General features: G+C 39.6%; 1 protein-coding gene across 13 annotated transcripts in view; it reads right to left on the bottom strand.

Moving 5' to 3' along the window:
• The window catches only part of LOC141739324 (poly(rC)-binding protein 3-like), a 539,898-nt gene that overhangs the window by 355,154 nt on the left and 168,183 nt on the right, over positions 1 to 16,561 (bottom strand). For 2 of the 13 annotated variants that reach the window (XM_074576357.1, XM_074576359.1), the window contains exon 3: positions 7,172 to 7,251. The exons of the other annotated variants lie outside the window; for them this stretch is intronic. The gene's annotated coding sequence lies outside the window, so the exon portion shown is untranslated. The remainder of the gene's footprint in view (positions 1 to 7,171; positions 7,252 to 16,561) is intronic. 13 annotated transcript variants of the gene reach the window in all.

Below are 16,561 nucleotides of genomic sequence, written 5' to 3'. Positions count from 1 at the left end.
CTACTACTTCCATTAGTGATAAAGGCTAGAAATATGCCTTTCTAGGCAAGCTGTCCAAATAACCCTAATTGCTTTTTTGCCATACGTCAGTTCTCAGAAGTAACTCTGACAGTCCCATTCCTGCCCCTTTCTTCCCTCATCCCTGTCAAACTGACATTCTTTGTAATCTAGCTATGATTAGCTAGAAATAGCTAATTTCCACAGCTATGCTTTTGACAAATGTTCAAGAGAGGATGTTTGCAACCATTTGGTTTCTCCTAGGTTAGTATTTAATTTGCAGCCACCGAAGTGCTCTCTATCCTTGTTGAGAAAGAGGTACAGGACTGCTTGTCAGACTCCTTTCAGGAAAGGGAATCAGTTTCAGCCAACTTACCCTCCTGTAGATAAAGAGATGAACTTTTATGTACTAATTTTCTGTCCAGACTACTAATGTACACTTAAAGAGCATTCAGTTTTTCTTAGCAGTGAGATAAATAAGACACTGCTTGGTTAAAACCATGCTAGTTTAGGACACTGCATCAATGTCTTCCTAAGACATGATTACAAATGGAATTGTTTTGTGTTTGTGGCTTCTGGACAAAATATTCTGTTCTTCCATCCTGATTTTCGTAAACATACATCAAAAAGCACGATAAATTCTTATGAGGATGAGAAGATGCCTTAATATGAGAAGTGACTTACTTGCACATCTCTGATACTTGAAATATCTCCAACAACATTAACTTTAAAGCACACATTTAATGAATAATTACTACTTAAATAACTGTAATAACCAGACTATGAAACATTTATCTGATTATGAGATTTCACTGAAGCCAATAAAGCTTGTCTTTTTCTTTTCAGAATGTGTCACTACATTTTTCTTCAGTTTTTAATCCAGATGCAATCTGGCATGACAAGAACTGCTGGCTTCCCAGACACAGTCTGATAAGCCAAATTCCATGCTGATTCAATCCCTGCTTCTAGCAGGAGCATGTGGGTTTCAAAGACAGCATATAACAGTTGCCGTTGTTGCGAAACTTCTGAAGAGCCATGAATCGTCACAGCCAAAATAAAGTTGCAGATTACTGGGATTTCTTTTAAGGAACAAGGGTCTCACCCATTTCCATCTTTGTATTCATCTACTGCATGTGCTTTTCTGTTTTTCTTTCTCATATTACGTGAAATGCTTCTGTATCAAACAATTTCATACTGCACGGGAAAACAAAAAAGCCAACTAACCCCAAAAAATCACACAGAGAATTTCTCTTCTGTATAATCCTAAATGGAACCAATGCTTTTTTTATGCTGCCATACTTCCATTCCCGATAATGAAAGGTGTGGAGTTGTTTTTTTTTTTTGTTTATTTTTTTAAACTAACACTGCCATTTTTGTTGCCATATTCTGGACTGAAGTTCTTTGCTCTGTTACAAGTGCAAGAGAACAATAAAACAGACTAAGAGTCATAATCTGCTTCTCTCTATTTCAACTGTGAAACTGAGATGCACTGCCACTGACGTCAACAGAATTACCCAGATTCAGATATATAAGAATGAAAGACTGAATAATCTAAATATAAATTTGGACCAAAAATCAGGCTTACCTTCACATAAAAGCTTCTGATAATATTGCGATTGGCAAAGCAGATTTAGCTAAATATGTATGGGTACAGAGAAATATGTATATAGGCTATGCTTGTAGCTGCAAAAACGTGAATAGAGATGAAACCTGTTTAGCAAGAGAAAGCAAGTGAGGAAATCAAATTGGAATCTGGAACACTTTCACAAAAATATTCTTTTGGATCATAAAATAGTCTTTTATAGACACAAACACATACAGGCAGATTTAGTGAAAACTAGCTAATATTACTTCTGTCAGCATCTCATGCAACAGCAACAGGTACCTATTTGTCAAGAAAGATGATTTTCCCTGGTAAGTTGACGTCCTCAGTTATAGTTTATCATAAAACACTGTTGTTAATATTCACTCTGAGCAGAAGAATGGCTCTGATTATGTCTTCATCCATTTCATCTGTTTGATTTTTCCCTACACAGAGGGTCCACATTGGCTTACTGTATTTGTTGCTGATTAACAGAGAACAAGCCTTGGGTATAGCAGTCTATAGTAAGCATATGTTTTATAGCAACTAAACAAATCTGAAGCAATAAAAAAAAAAAGTCAGAACTATGGTATTTCCAGTGTCTATAACAGTTGATCCTAACAATGCAAATTGAATCGTCCTTCAAGTTCTCAGATCTGGAGTCATATCACTCCACTTAACCCTTAAAGCACCAGGGCAAAAGACATAGGCAAAGTGGGGGAGGAGGTGAGGGAGAGGAGGAAAAAGAAAGATGATAACCCTCAGAAGTCCTAGAACAGTAATTCAACATCTGCTCAGATGAAGCAGATGATAGCACAGCAGCCAACGCAGTTAGTGAGCACACACAACCCCTGGGATAACCCCTCTTTTCTCCTACCCTTCCTCCATCACCTTGAGGAGCAACATCTTCTAGTGAACTTTAAGAAGGAATCACTAATCTGTCCTTTCTCCAGCGGTCTGGCGGTGCTCGTGGCAGGGGGATCACTCTTACTAACCTCCTCAGTAGCAGACTCAGTAGCAGAAGGCATAAAATATGTCCTGGGGGTTCTTTATACCAGCCAGAGAAGATGACAGTGGTAAAAGCTTGAACTTTTCCTTCCTTCCTTCCTGTCTTGTTTGACTACCGCTAGGTATACATGTGCATGCTTGAAGTGGAGAAGCGGAAGGAAGCTTGTGCAAAGGTATGTAGAGGGGACACAATTTACATAAGGTTGGAAAGTTACAGTCTGATCACATTTTGAGTCTTTAAGACTATGTCTAAGAACCACCATACGATTTAGAAAGAAGAGCAGTGCCCCGCCCAAAAGGCAGTTCCTCTAAACTTAGAGGATCATCATCCTAGTTGGACACAGTGCAGCTGGACATTAGACCCGCATCTCCAGCCCCATCACCATGTAGGCTATTTCATTTAAATGTGCTGAGGCTTTTATGTAGCACCCTTTGTGCCTAGATTTTCTAAGCAGTTTGAAAAACATTATATTCAACTCATGGACAAGAAAGGCAGGGGAAAAAAATTAAGTGATCCGTCCAAGGCAGCTTCTCAACCTACACCTGCTCTCAGTGCAAACCAGTCAAGGCTGGCCACATCTATGTGCAACAGAAAGTCAGAGGCAGATACCCAAGCTAGCCCTGAACGTGCCAACAGCAGCACTGCCAGCAATATAAAGTTATCAGCACAATGCTCAAAGCTATGCTGAGAAACAGGGAATAGCATCCCCCCAGAGCACCACTCTAACATAACCATGCTGTGAAAGCATGCAAGCAATGTTAGCTGTGGGCATGGTGCCCACATAAACCTACCCGTTCTTAGACATAGCATTAATTTGCCTGTAGGTGGAGCTCAAGAATACGTATATAGTTCCTGCATTTCGTGGGATGAATACTGTCCGTTTCATGCCCTCACCCTAGCTCCCTCTCTAGAAGCTTCACAAGCCTTACATCAAAAGCTAAGTTTAACATAAATGATTATAAAAGGGTCAAAGCCACACAAGTGTATATTCAGAATAACACATACCTCACTGAAAGGATGGACTGTTCTTGCTTTAAGTTACATAACACTCAGTAACTTAAATTACCCATCATGGTAATTTATTCACAGGAGCAACTGTATCTCTCAGGAACCCCTTTCTTCCTTTGTCCCCACCTAGACTCAGTCCCTTCCCTGTAAGCCATGGGGAAACAGATCACAAGGATATCCCTCCAAACACCTAACACCCCAAGCACTACCAACTGAGCCTCCATTTTCATTTGTCCTGATTTTACAGTAGCAAAACTGTGTTCTTCAGCGGGGCTTATATATTTTGATCTTTCAAATCTGAACAGGTTTTTCAATCGTTATTTTATTGTTTACACATGCAAAATAAAATACTCTTGATATCCTATAGAAGTTCACAGATAGTCTGTTAAATATTTAAAATTACTATTATTAAAATAAATTTCTCTGTCTTAGAAATAGTACAGTACATGTCATATCCTGCTCCAAGTTATACCCACGGTCATCTCTCAAGAATGGAGACAAATACTGCTCCAAGTTACCCCTCCACAATGCTATCTAAACATAACTGGGAACAAAATTTAATGAACGTGCTACTTCACAACACAACTTCACAAGGTATGTAAGCCAGGATCATTATTTCCAAAGTCAGGTTACAGCCCATTGTCTGTTTTGAACTTCATAAGGCAAATACGGCCAGAGTGCTCCCTCCTGAGAAAATTTAGCATTTGTGAAATCCCTATTAGCCTAGTAATGCCATTTAAGATGCAAAGCCAATATGCAACTGGCCCAATCCTGATGCCATTTAAAAACAGAGTTAATCTATATTAAAGCCACTGATGGGTATAAAGGGATTCTGGATTTACACCGACACAAATAAGACCAGGGTATGTCTCTTGTTGAGGATCTTGAAGGGCAGATGGTCGCATTACATATTTTTGTTATAACAGAGTGCCTGAAATGACTCACTAAGCTAGTATCCACTAGGGATTAGTGGACACACGCATGATCGCATTTGGATGGCGTATATGTTATGGGGCGTTATTCTAAGAAGTACTTGAGAAAATTAGGAAATAGACAAAAAGCAAAACCTTGGAACTTATGCAAGTAAAATAGGAACAGTGATGGACAAGGAAACCAGAACGGAAGCCAGTGGAGAGCAGCATCAAGATTTGCTGTTTCTTACATTCTTATGACAAGCTTCTAACCATTTCACAGAAGCTGCAGCATCATTTGCAGCAAAAAAGATGAAGGAAGCCCGAGGTGAGCATTAACCATAGAACCAGCCCCAGAAAGGAGTGGCTTGATAGCAATCCACAGCACACTGCTGAGTGCAAAGGAGGAAATCCATGCTGAAGGAATGAACAAGGCAGAGTGTTTGTGGAGCGGAGCACTTGACCTGGTTCAGTTTGCTTTCGTAGCAGGGAGCATGCTAGCCAATGCCACCGAAAAGGTAAACATGCACGGGAAAACGACAGTAGCTGGAAAGTAAAAAGGCAAAAGTCTAGGAGGCTCCATGGAGAGTCACAAAAAACAAAACGGTGACATTCAAAACTGAAATTGCAAAACGACCGTCAGAGTGGCAACCCTCAAGCTGTCCTCCCACAATTTAAGATCCAACCTTGTTGTTGCTAGGCTTCTTACAGGATTTTTCTGCATGCAGTTGAAATTAATTTAAAAATTAAGGGCTCAAAATACCACATCCAGTTCTTCTCCAAAAAGATGTAAGGACCAGATTGCAAAAGGTTTCCCTTTCTTCTACATGTTGACCCTTTACTACAGAGACACATTTCATGGCAGAGCTCTCTATTTTGCCCATTAATTACCTGATTTTGAATCTCTATTTTATAGAAGTTGTCTCAGCCAGAAATTCAGAACCAAGCTTAGAAAAAGTTCTCAAACATACATCACCCCATAACGAGGTTTGAGTATATATTACAGAAGAAGATAAGCCACACAAGTTCAGTAACAGATGCAAGACACACAGATAAAAATATTAAAATTATGGGAATGCTGCGATACCTCTGTTGCCCCCTGTCATTTAAGCGGCAAGAACTCCAGGGGTTCTGGTAATCCTTATGAGCTAATAGTTTGTGCATGCCAGCACCAGCATAAGATAACCACGTGCAATGATGGTCTACGTCCACTCCTTAGCCATAGTAATGGCCAATAAAAGTCTTCACAGCGTTCCCTCTAACACCAGGACGGGAAGGGGGAGAACAAACCAAGAGCAGAAGAGGACATTGGCAGGAAATGAGCCTGCTGCATTAGCTGAAATGTTATCCCCTACATAATGCTAATGGGAGCACTTATCTATGCACCCCTTCCTCAAGCTTTGCTTTTCCCACTACGTGAGAGTAGCAGCAGGACTTCCATTAGCACAGGATGGGGTCCTCCTCAGCAGCTTTCTGAAGGTTTGAAACACACACTCATCGCTCTGCATTTGTGTCATGCAAAATTAAGTTTTCATGAGTCAAAATGGAGAGACTCAAATCCCAGACCAGCTACCAGTAACTGAATTAAAGTATGAGATAACTCAAAATAAACAGCACCTCCCCCACTGGATGCAAAACACCCTATTCTGCATTAACTCCATTGTAGTCTGTTTGCCACTTTGTTTCTGCAGTTCCTCTCCTTGACCAACTTTATGCACTAAGGTTGAGCTGTACAGTCTGTTAAATACACGCTAGCTCATCAAACTCAACACATTTCATCCAGATACTTCCATTTCAACAATGCTTTCTGTGAAAATATTTTTTAGAAGCAAGAAAAGCAATCAGAGACGGATACCACAGGTAGGGTGCTGGAAGAACAAGTTCAAGCGCCCGAGCTTTGCCTCAATGAGTGATAAAGGATGTAAAAATATTTTGACCTGGGCAGAGAGAAAACCTGAGGTGGGGTACCCCGTATCCTACCAAGCAGCCCCTCACACCACAGACCAAGCTACTTCTTCCTGAACTGAGACTCATGTGGCTTTCTATTTGAAAAGGAAAATGCATTGACATTCAGACACCAGATCGATGCAAAAACCTCAGAAATATCTATTTTTCCTTATAGTACCTGAAAGAATTCAGAAGCCTTGGGGAATGAGGTAAAATGGCAGCAGCATCCCCCTGCCAACCACAGCCTCCTCCCCTCGCATTTTAGGCAATGGCAGAGAGTGGCTCTTTCATCCTGCTGCTTTGCTTGTCCCGTATTATGCCAAAACGCACACACATGAGAAGAAGGAGGAAAAAAAAAAAAGAAAGAAAAAAAAGAAAAAAAAAGCAGCTGAATCCTTGGGTTTGGTCTTACCAGTGAAGCTCCACTACCTTTTCATCAGGTTCAAGAGAAAAGAGGATTCAAAATGAATTGTGAGAGTATTCTTCAATAAACAGCTGCAACTGATTTGTAAATTGGAGTTAGGGATAAATTTGTTGATGCTAATTAATAAGTTTTTACATTGATTAAATTGCTAAGGGTAGCTGTAATTATCCCTCAAAGCTTCCTGACAATGAACCACAATAAATCAAGTTAAATATACCAAGTGAGCTGCAGTATTAGATGGCATTGTTTTAACATTTACTGTAATAATAATTTGAATGACAGGAACAACTGACCAGAAAAACAATGTGGAGTTGAATGGCCCTTCATTTCATCAGCCACTGACACATGACAGCCATCACTTCTGTTTCATCCACTGTCCAACAGCAACAGGGTGGACAGACAAAGAGAGGAAGAGAAAAATAAACAAGAGAAAATTCAAATTGTGTCATGTCCGTCACCTCCCCCCTCCCCCTCCCAAATTCTGCAGCAGTTGGTTGCATTTTATTTTTAGTCACATTTTATTTTCTTCAGGGAACACCGTTTTTATCCAAAATAATTCCAAACTGCAAAATCATTATGACTTATTAGGTATCTAACTACTCCATTTCCTCCATTAATCCTAATTTTTCTGCTCTAAGAGGTCTGCATCAAAGATGGTATAAAAGGTCAGTTGGCTAAGATAAAAAAAAAAAAGTGGAAATCACAATCTGCAAAGAATTTCCTCCTACCCTGAGTTTTGAGGGGAAAATAACAAAAGAAAAAAAAAATTTGTATTTTTTTAAAGCTACTAAGATCTATCATTGACATCTGGGGGCGGGCTGGAAGGAACAATACACAAGGGTAAGGAAATAGTTTGGAATTAACAGCTTGCTATTTTTCTTTTTCTCTTTTTTATTTTTTAAAAGAAAAATAAGCATTTGGAGAAGATCTCATTCTTGAAAATGTTAAACAGAAAGATCACTAGCTTTGTTAGCTTCTTCAGTTTACAACATGTATCAGATGAAGAAGTGCGATAGGGATGCTTTTCTAATGGTCACTTCAACAGCACTCCCTTACAAGGGTCATCTTTCATTTACACTTGAAATGGTGAGGAAAAGAACATTCGCTATGTAAAAAGAGAGAACACGCAGTACTTATAAAAGAAAAAGTCGCAAGAAATTTGAAAACAAAATATTTTTCTTACACTAACATGCCTACTCACAAAAGCAAAAGAATAAAAAAAAAAAATACAGGAACTAAATCAGAACCAGGTACCTGATCTGCAGGCATTGCTGGGAGATGTACTTAATGCTGTAAATGCACTCACTGACTTCAGTGGGAATTGTGGTTGTAAGCACTACTGAACATTAAGCTATTTCCAACTAGTAATAATTTATGAAAGGGGAGTTTGCAAGAGGTACCGAGTCCCTCAAATATACTCTAGCTGAACTCAAAGCGCACCAGACAGGGAGCAGCAGGTATGGCTATCATGTATAATTTATCATAACGGGACTTCTCCAGCATCCAGCAGCACTGCTCTGTGGGTTGCTCTTGCAGGCAGCTGGAAGAGCTGCTGAACAAGTGGCCTCTAAGAAATTTTTTGGGTATGACAGTTCCCCTGAGCTGAAAGCTCCCTGCGCTGCTGGCGAGGACACCAGAGGGGCTTTTCATTTCCTGTTTGATGTCATTTTGGCCTCTGAATTAGAGACGGAATTTGTGGTGTGGGTGCCATACGACTCCACTTTGAACTCAGAGTTGAAGTAAGAAACCAAGTCATTTAAGTAATTCCCCTGGAATAAAAGCCACTTTCTGCATGAGTTATTAAGTCTTTTCAAGTCACTTGTAGAACACAGCTGGAAGTAAAATCTGCCCTTCTGGGAGATATTTTAATTGCTACTGATGCTGGGAAAGACACTGAAACCTTCTGGGAAAACCAAGAGTAAAAGTCCACTGAGAAAGCCAACACATAGCAGAGAGGGGAAGGAAAAAAAAAAAAAAAAAGCCTTATGACAACAGCCATTTGCAGCTACAGATAGCATTTGGGAAAAAAAAAAAACACAGAGAGGCAATAGCAATAGTATAAAGTACAGGTTTTTCCTTAACTTATTATCTTTTTCACATCATTTTATATACAAATTATGTCTTGTAAAAGTGTAAAAGAATAGTAAGAAACAGAGTAAAAAGTCACTAGCTTTAATTCATAAAGATATTAATAAAACAAATTTTGCCTTGAGATGGCTTCTTGCAGTACTACCATCTCCAGCAGTAATTACACACATGTATCCAATAGCAAAATTTTGCTGGAGTATTTGAGGCTAATCAAAGAACTGGGTAATTAGTCCTGTAAACTAGAGACCTTAATTCAGCATCACTTGCACAGTCAAAACTCCTGCTGAAGCCCCAGCGAATTCTGCATAATTAAGGCACAAAGAACATGGCTCTGGAGTTACATCTGAAGAAATCTGGCTAGAGACGGGCTCTGTTGAATTATGGTAGCTGGTTCAGAAGTATGAACAGTATCCATCTCAATGAAGTGTTACAAATCAGAATGCAAGGTTGGGTAGATCAAGTTAACAGGAGCACAGGTAGTAGGTAAAAGAGGACTTCACAAACAGTAAAACGCTCTTTTGGGAGAGATCAGCCCTTTCCAAGTAGGATGGGATCTTCTGATTTCAAGTCCCAGGGGATGCTGTTGTCTCTAAGACGGACAGACTGACCTACCCCCCAGCCGTTGCCTTGCCTCCTCAGCACTGACACAGGCATTTGTCTAAGCCAGAGCCCAGACGTTTTACCTTAATAAGCTAGCAAAGAGCAATTTTTGGTTGCTCTGGGTTTATGCTGCCTTAGAGGTCTATAATGCCTGTGCAAGGCTGGTACCCCAGCACCTAGCAGATGGACCACCACACACAATCGTGGGTTTGCAGCACAAGGGCAGAGTGGCACAAGGCAGACCCCAACGGTGACAGATGAGGCATTGCTGCTGCCTTTCATCATCTCACCCCTTCACAAGCATCCCTCCTCTCTAGCTTGAAATAGGTCCACGAGCTTGACTGACAACAGAACAAACCACATCCATCTGCTGAGACAGAAAATTAAGCCAGTGGGGAGGAGAAAAAAAAAATATTAATAAATCCATCATTATCTGTTTTGTTGGCAAAGTGTGCTGGCTGACCCATAAGTAGCAAGGTCAAAGCAAGGGAGAAGGTGAGACTACATAGCCATAGTTTTAGTTGGAGGGGGGGAACAGGATTACCAGTTTGGGTGACAGCCAGCTGTTGGATTAGGTCAGCAAGGTTTTGCAACCTGAGAAGCTGTTTTGAACAGCGGGGTCTGCTTCTGAGCATCACTGCTGAAAAGTCACCCAAAAAAGGTTAGGAAGCTGGTTTATCCTCTGCAGGACAAGCAAAGACATGATGATCTCTTGCCCCTTCGGTGCACTTTGACAGAGCATGCCTTCTGCTGATTTGTCTTTCGCTCAATAAACATGTAGGAAAAAAACCCAACTAAACAACCACGTCCTTTTAAATAATGTCCTTTTAATTTGAGTAATTTCCTTCTCTTCAAAGCTGGACATAGAATAAATTAGAGACATAAAATTAATTTCAGATGAAGCACACTACCATACAACACAGATTGAATTGGGAAAAATAAAGGACACCTTTTTACTAGTCTGTAAAAGACAGGCATATTCTTATATCTATATGGAGTACATCTGTACATAAATGGAAGAGAGATGTCAAGTCTGCTCATACAGTCTCACAACACGTCCAAATATATCAAAAACCATGTCTTCAAGCTGAGAGCTTTTCTATCCAATTAATTTTCAAAAGGATAAGGCACATAAGTAATTTCAGATCTTTAAGAATTTGGACTCATTGAAACAGGTGAAGTACTGTATTTAAACAGTAATTTTAAAATAAAGATTTTTATTTACAAGAAAGAGACCTGCAAACTTTGGCCATGCATAAGGAAAGTGTGAAAAGCCAAGGGGAAAGTGAAGAAAGGTTTAGAGTTGAAGGCATAGTCCTTCAGTTGTCTCAGCACATCCTAATAGAATTGAGCTGCATCAGGGGAAGTTCAGGATGGACATTAGGAGAAGATTCTTTACCAATAGGGTGGTCTGTCACTGGAACAGGCTCCCCAGGGGAGTGGTCAGGGCACCAAGCTTGTCAGAGTTCAAGGAGTATCTGAATGATGCTCTTAGTCATATGGTTTACTTTTAGGTAGTTCTGTGAGGAGCGGGGAGTTGGACTCCATGATCCTTATGGGTCCCTTCCAACTTGAGATATTCTATGATTCTATACTTGCAGAAGTCATCAGAAGTTCTTATGCAGAATTTTCATGACTGCCTCTAATAAAGATACATTTTTGGTGCTCAGAAAATTGAACAGAACAGTGGCATGTTAAAGTTTGACAAATTGTCCATTAAACAATTAAACTCAGCATGAAGAAAAAAACCCCACACAATACTTCTCATGTAAAAGAAACATTCAAGAGGAAATTTGTATCACCTGAAAAGGTATGAGAGGAATTCAGAAGTTCTCACTGCAACCTTCAAACTAACCCCAAATTTTGAATCAAGGGGGAAAAAAAAAAAAAAAAAAAAAAGGAAAAAGGTAGTTTCTACAGATCTTACTAGGCAAAATAAATAGCCAGACTGACTGAAGTAACAACTAAAAAACCAAATTTTTCATAGTTATTTTTCATAGATTCTTTGCCAGTACAACTTGCATTATATCAATTTAATATATGGGTGACCATATTCTATTTTAATACTGTAATAAAACATGGACACACGTATACACACACGCTTCTAGAAAATGTACAAGCAGAGTAGGTACAAGTGTGTGATGAACTAGCATAAATGCATACGAGTACTTATGACAGAAGCATTTCAGAATGGAAGGAAGGAGTTACCGGTAATGCAATTACCAGTTTTATTGTACCTGATTATGGTTACATAATAAATCAACAATCAACCAGCAAAAGGCAATTGGCAAAAATTCCTAGCACTGAGGCTAGAAAATAAAGAGGGCAAGTGGAAAGGAAAATACGTGGCAGTTTTAGGAAAAATAAAGCTTCCTAGGATGCACTTAAGGGTACTAAAAAGAAAGTAGTGTATGGAGATGAGCAAGGATTATGGAACACAGGAATGAAAGGGGCTCTAACCACATTAGAAGTGTGACTAGAAAGGCCACCTTTGGTGTTTTATTCCAAGAGGCGAAGTCCCTGTCCTGCTGCCAGCTGGTGTATAGACTTCATTCCCTTTGAAGTTAATTTTAGTTATTCACATTGCAATAGCTACTGTTCTGCTTATGATTCTCATATCCATTTCCAAGAGCTATTGTTCATCTCTAGTTTGCACTGATAAAAATGGATCAGGTTAAAAAAAGAATAAGGCTTGAAGCATTGACACAAATGGTTAACTGCTGTTAGTCCATAAATGCAATCCAGGCGTTCTCCTCCCTTTCCTCTTCAAGCAGACTACTTATGCAGTCTAATGGGTCTCCTGTTTGTATTCAAAAAATAGCGGTTTTGTTCAAAATGCATATCCTGGCAAGAAACTTCATATTTGGAGTGTGGAATGTAACCTGTTACATGTCAAAATAAGCACACCCTAAAGTATCTACCTGGAAGAGCGCCATGCTGCTAAAAGTGAAGATTGATTTATACCTCTTCATATAAGAATGCCATGCACTTCAAACAGGGTGGAAGCTGCATACCTAGAGTGTTTATGGAAATGGTATGTTTGTTTTGCAGGGGAAGATAGCAGGCACTTGCCAGAACCCCTGCATAAACAAATGCTCCTGCTGCTTATTTTTGAGTAAGGGAGTATACATAGACTGACACCACATCCAGAATTCCTACATCACTTGATGACAATGGAATCAACTTGACAAATGGCTGGTACTGTACACACAGGAACACAAATAACCGTGATGAGTTGTGTTACTGGAGTATAAATTTATTAATAAAAATTTCTAAAAATTCAATATTCCTTAACAGACATTAACCAAGCAGGTAACTTATCCAGGCTGACGGATGCAATATCCTAATCAAAACCAGCATCTCAGTGAGAGAGTGACCATTAATTAGAGACTCATCATTAGGAGAAACGAACTCTTGAATAAGAGCACCGTTTGAAGCCTCAAAATAAAAGCTTTAGACAGCATTCATACTTCTGTTAGGACAGCAGCTACAGGCACCATTTGGGAATCTCTGCTTTATTGAGTAGGATGCTGTACTGCATGCACGTAAGAAGAAAATCACTCTCTCAGCCAAAGACCTTTATGTTATTCTCTGAGAGAAGAAACCAAATTAAATCAGAGCTCCTGAGAGTAAAAATGGCAGTGTTACAGGACACATTTCCTCTTTGTTCAAAAAGAGAGCAAAAAGACAAAAGTTTGAATAGGGAATGTTTTGGAAGTGTTTGGTTTTTTTTTTTTAAAAAAAAAAAAAAGAGAAAAAGCAGCAGCACCCTAATGCTGCTGCTTCTCTGGAAAAAGTTCTACCTCTCCTTGCACGTCCCTGTTGTCCATTTTCTCTGATTGTACCAAAGAGGGTCACCAAATGCATAATGTTAATGAATACTCATCAGTGTTAAAGACAACTCAGCTCTCTAGCTTTATGCATGAATTTCAGTTCCTCCTGGAACCGGTGAAGCCCTGCATCTCCTTGGACCTGAAGCAGCTTCTCCCTCCCAAACTTACAAGAGAGAGGCATGGCCACAGCAGACCCCTAAAGTTTTCCTAAAGGTTACTTCGAGCTCTTCTGCAGTCCAAAAAGCTGTATTAGTCACATCGTAAGTCCTGAATGGTGTTGACCCATGCCTTGCAATACTCCTAACCAATCTAGCAAAAAACTGTCACTGACCTACACACTCTGTGCCCCTTTTCTGTGAAAGGCTACCTTAACTCACAGCAGGAATAGCCCAGCAGGACCAGTCATCACATTACACTTATTTACACTGAAAACAGCAGGAATTTTCTCTAGACCACTGGGTGATGCATTGCAGCACCTTGGAAGAGGATGTAAGTCCCACTGGACTCCTTCTCACATAAAGCTGGCATCAGGTGACATCCAGAAAAAAGTCACTGGGGGCAATTAAGATTAACTATTACAATTTCTCCAGATATATCAGCTGCTAAATACGAGTCATCAATTCATCACCAGATGAAGTTACCCGAGTCTCAAATGTTGTCTAGTAGCAAAGCCCCTCCAAGAATCCCCAGTTAAGATAGATGATCCCTGATGAACACTAATGTGGAAGAAAGTGTCTAGCTGCTTCCACTTTATTTAAAATGGCCATAGACACCATGCAAAATCAGAATAAAAATTAAATAAAATTAGTGTACCAGCAACAGAAGGAATTGAACTAAAGATGACTCTCATGGAGACTCACAAATATAATGTTTGAGAAACTTCCTGCTCTTTGGGGGTAAAAAACCCATCTGTATGTTATGTTTTATTGTTGCACAGCAGATTCGATCCGGTATTGAATTTATTGGAATTTTTGAGGGAACAGAAAGATACAGTAGGAATTAAATGCTAGGGCTCAATGGTGAAAAAAAGCTTTTTGATGCTGTGTGGCAAACTTACTTTAGAAAGCACAGCAACTTACCTGGTTTCAGTTCATACCACTCAGCATCAAACTTGGTACTGAGGCCGGTGATTCACCATCCTTAAGGAAGACAGTCAGGAAAAATTATTTTGGGCACCCTTTGGCATAGAAAGGGAGCACTCACTAGTCTTGTAAGTCTAGGTCTTGTCCTTAGACCTTGAGGACTAAGACAAAAGCACCGACATATTGCTGTAGATCAGTCTAAAAAAAGCAGTAAGATTTCAGAAGAGGGAAGAAAAATAAAAAACTCAGGAAAGCACGGAATGCTCGCACAGAATAGAATTATGAACTACAGTGTGTTTTGATATTTTCCCTTGTTGTGAACTTAGAAAAAAAAATCAATTAGACAGTAGACAAGAATTTAAGAATTAAATACTGTGACTTTGAAAAGGATGGGTCATACCCCATTCTGCTGTGTCAAACTCACATTTACCAGAATTCCAAAGTATATATCTGGAATGAAAAAGAAACACACACTTTGAAGCCTTAGGTATTCTTTCAGCAAAGAAGATTTTTTTTTTTTCTTTTGGTAAGCTGAAATTGTAGTGTCCCATATATTTACCTGAGAGCTGAACATACTGAAAACCAATGAAAAAAACCGGATACTTTGAGGTAAGAGTCTTTATACTGCTTTGTAGCTTAAAAAAAAAAAAAAAAAGGAAGTCATGCAACAAATACACATGTTCCTACAGGTGTCTCTTAAATGTTGTCTCTGAAGTCCTGTTGAAAGTGAAAAAGGCAAGTGATTCAAACATGCTGTTTTTCTGCTGTCTTCCCCGCTACTTATGATCCTTTAGTCATCATACCCAGAGAACAAAAGTTAAACCAGCCTTCAGGCTGCTCTAACCCGAGCCGTGACAGTGGAAAAACAGACATGTAACCATCTGTTAGATCTCAGGTTCCTCTGTTTACACCATTCTGGAGCTGCTAGAGAAGGCTACCTCCCTGACCAGCTTTTTCTAGGCACATCCTTTGGCTCACACAGAGCCTTTGAGTTTCTACCTAATCCTCCCCAAGGTCTCTTGGGGCCAAAACCGTGTCTTATACTCGGCACCTCAGTTTCAAAACTGAAAGGAATTGGAAAACAATGCTTCCTTTCACTAATCCGAAAGTCCCCATTTTCTCAAACTTATCTGAAAGCCACAAGTTTAAAGCCTCAAGATGCAAAGCCTGTTTGAAAGCCACAGGAGAAGCTATCACAGGGTACAAATAATTTTAAAGATAGGAAATCTGTTTGTCAAGCTTCATATTAACTGCAAACTCAGTTTTCACTGATCATTGCTCATTTGTGAGCCAAAGTAAATGTCTTTTCAACATTATAATTACCCACTAAGTTTGCTGCTTATGCTAAAACTGGATTCTTTAGAGGATCACCCATACTCTTAATTACTGGGAAAGTCAAAACCAACCCCAGATAAAATACCTGCAGCTTAGCTCCAGCTCTCCTCGACCACAAGTCTTCTCAGTATAAATCTTTACTTCCAACTTAAAATACTACCATTGAATATATGACACTAGTCATGACCTGACCTACCCTCAACAGGTAGAAAATAAAGAGAAAAAGTAGTTATGCCAGGATTTTTGTGCTCTATCTACACTTTTCTGACTTCTCAGAGCTGCTATGGTGTGAAATACTCTACACGTGAAAGCAGCTGCATCTGCGGGAGACTTAGGCACATCACCAAGCCAGAGCTATAAGGGCAGTCTCAGCAAATACTTTCCTCTTTCTATTGGCAAGCATTGCAACAGAACAACTTCAGGGAACAAAGGGGACTGTGCATGGGAAAGGGAGATGTTGAGGACATGTAAAAGAAAAAAAAAAAATTAGAAGTTTGTTTGTCGGTTTGGTTTATGGTTTTCTTTGGTTTGGTGGTTTTTTTTTTTAACAGGTGACAACTACATGATTACTCATCACCTTTTACCCTTCACAGTCTGTTACATACTTTAAATTCCTGTTACAGTTTCAACTGTGAAGCTCCATGCTGCAAACAAAACGTTACAGAAACAAGTCGGCTTACCCTAAAATTGCCACAGAAACCCCTTGCTATCCACATTTTACACCATAAGGGAACTGAGAGCATAA

The sequence above is a fragment of the Larus michahellis genome, chromosome 2 (genome assembly GCF_964199755.1).
Source record: "Larus michahellis chromosome 2, bLarMic1.1, whole genome shotgun sequence".
Classification (NCBI taxonomy): Eukaryota; Metazoa; Chordata; class Aves; order Charadriiformes; family Laridae; genus Larus; species Larus michahellis.
The sequence above is the reverse complement of the archived record's forward strand: the minus strand, read 5'-3'. Positions and strand labels throughout refer to the sequence as shown.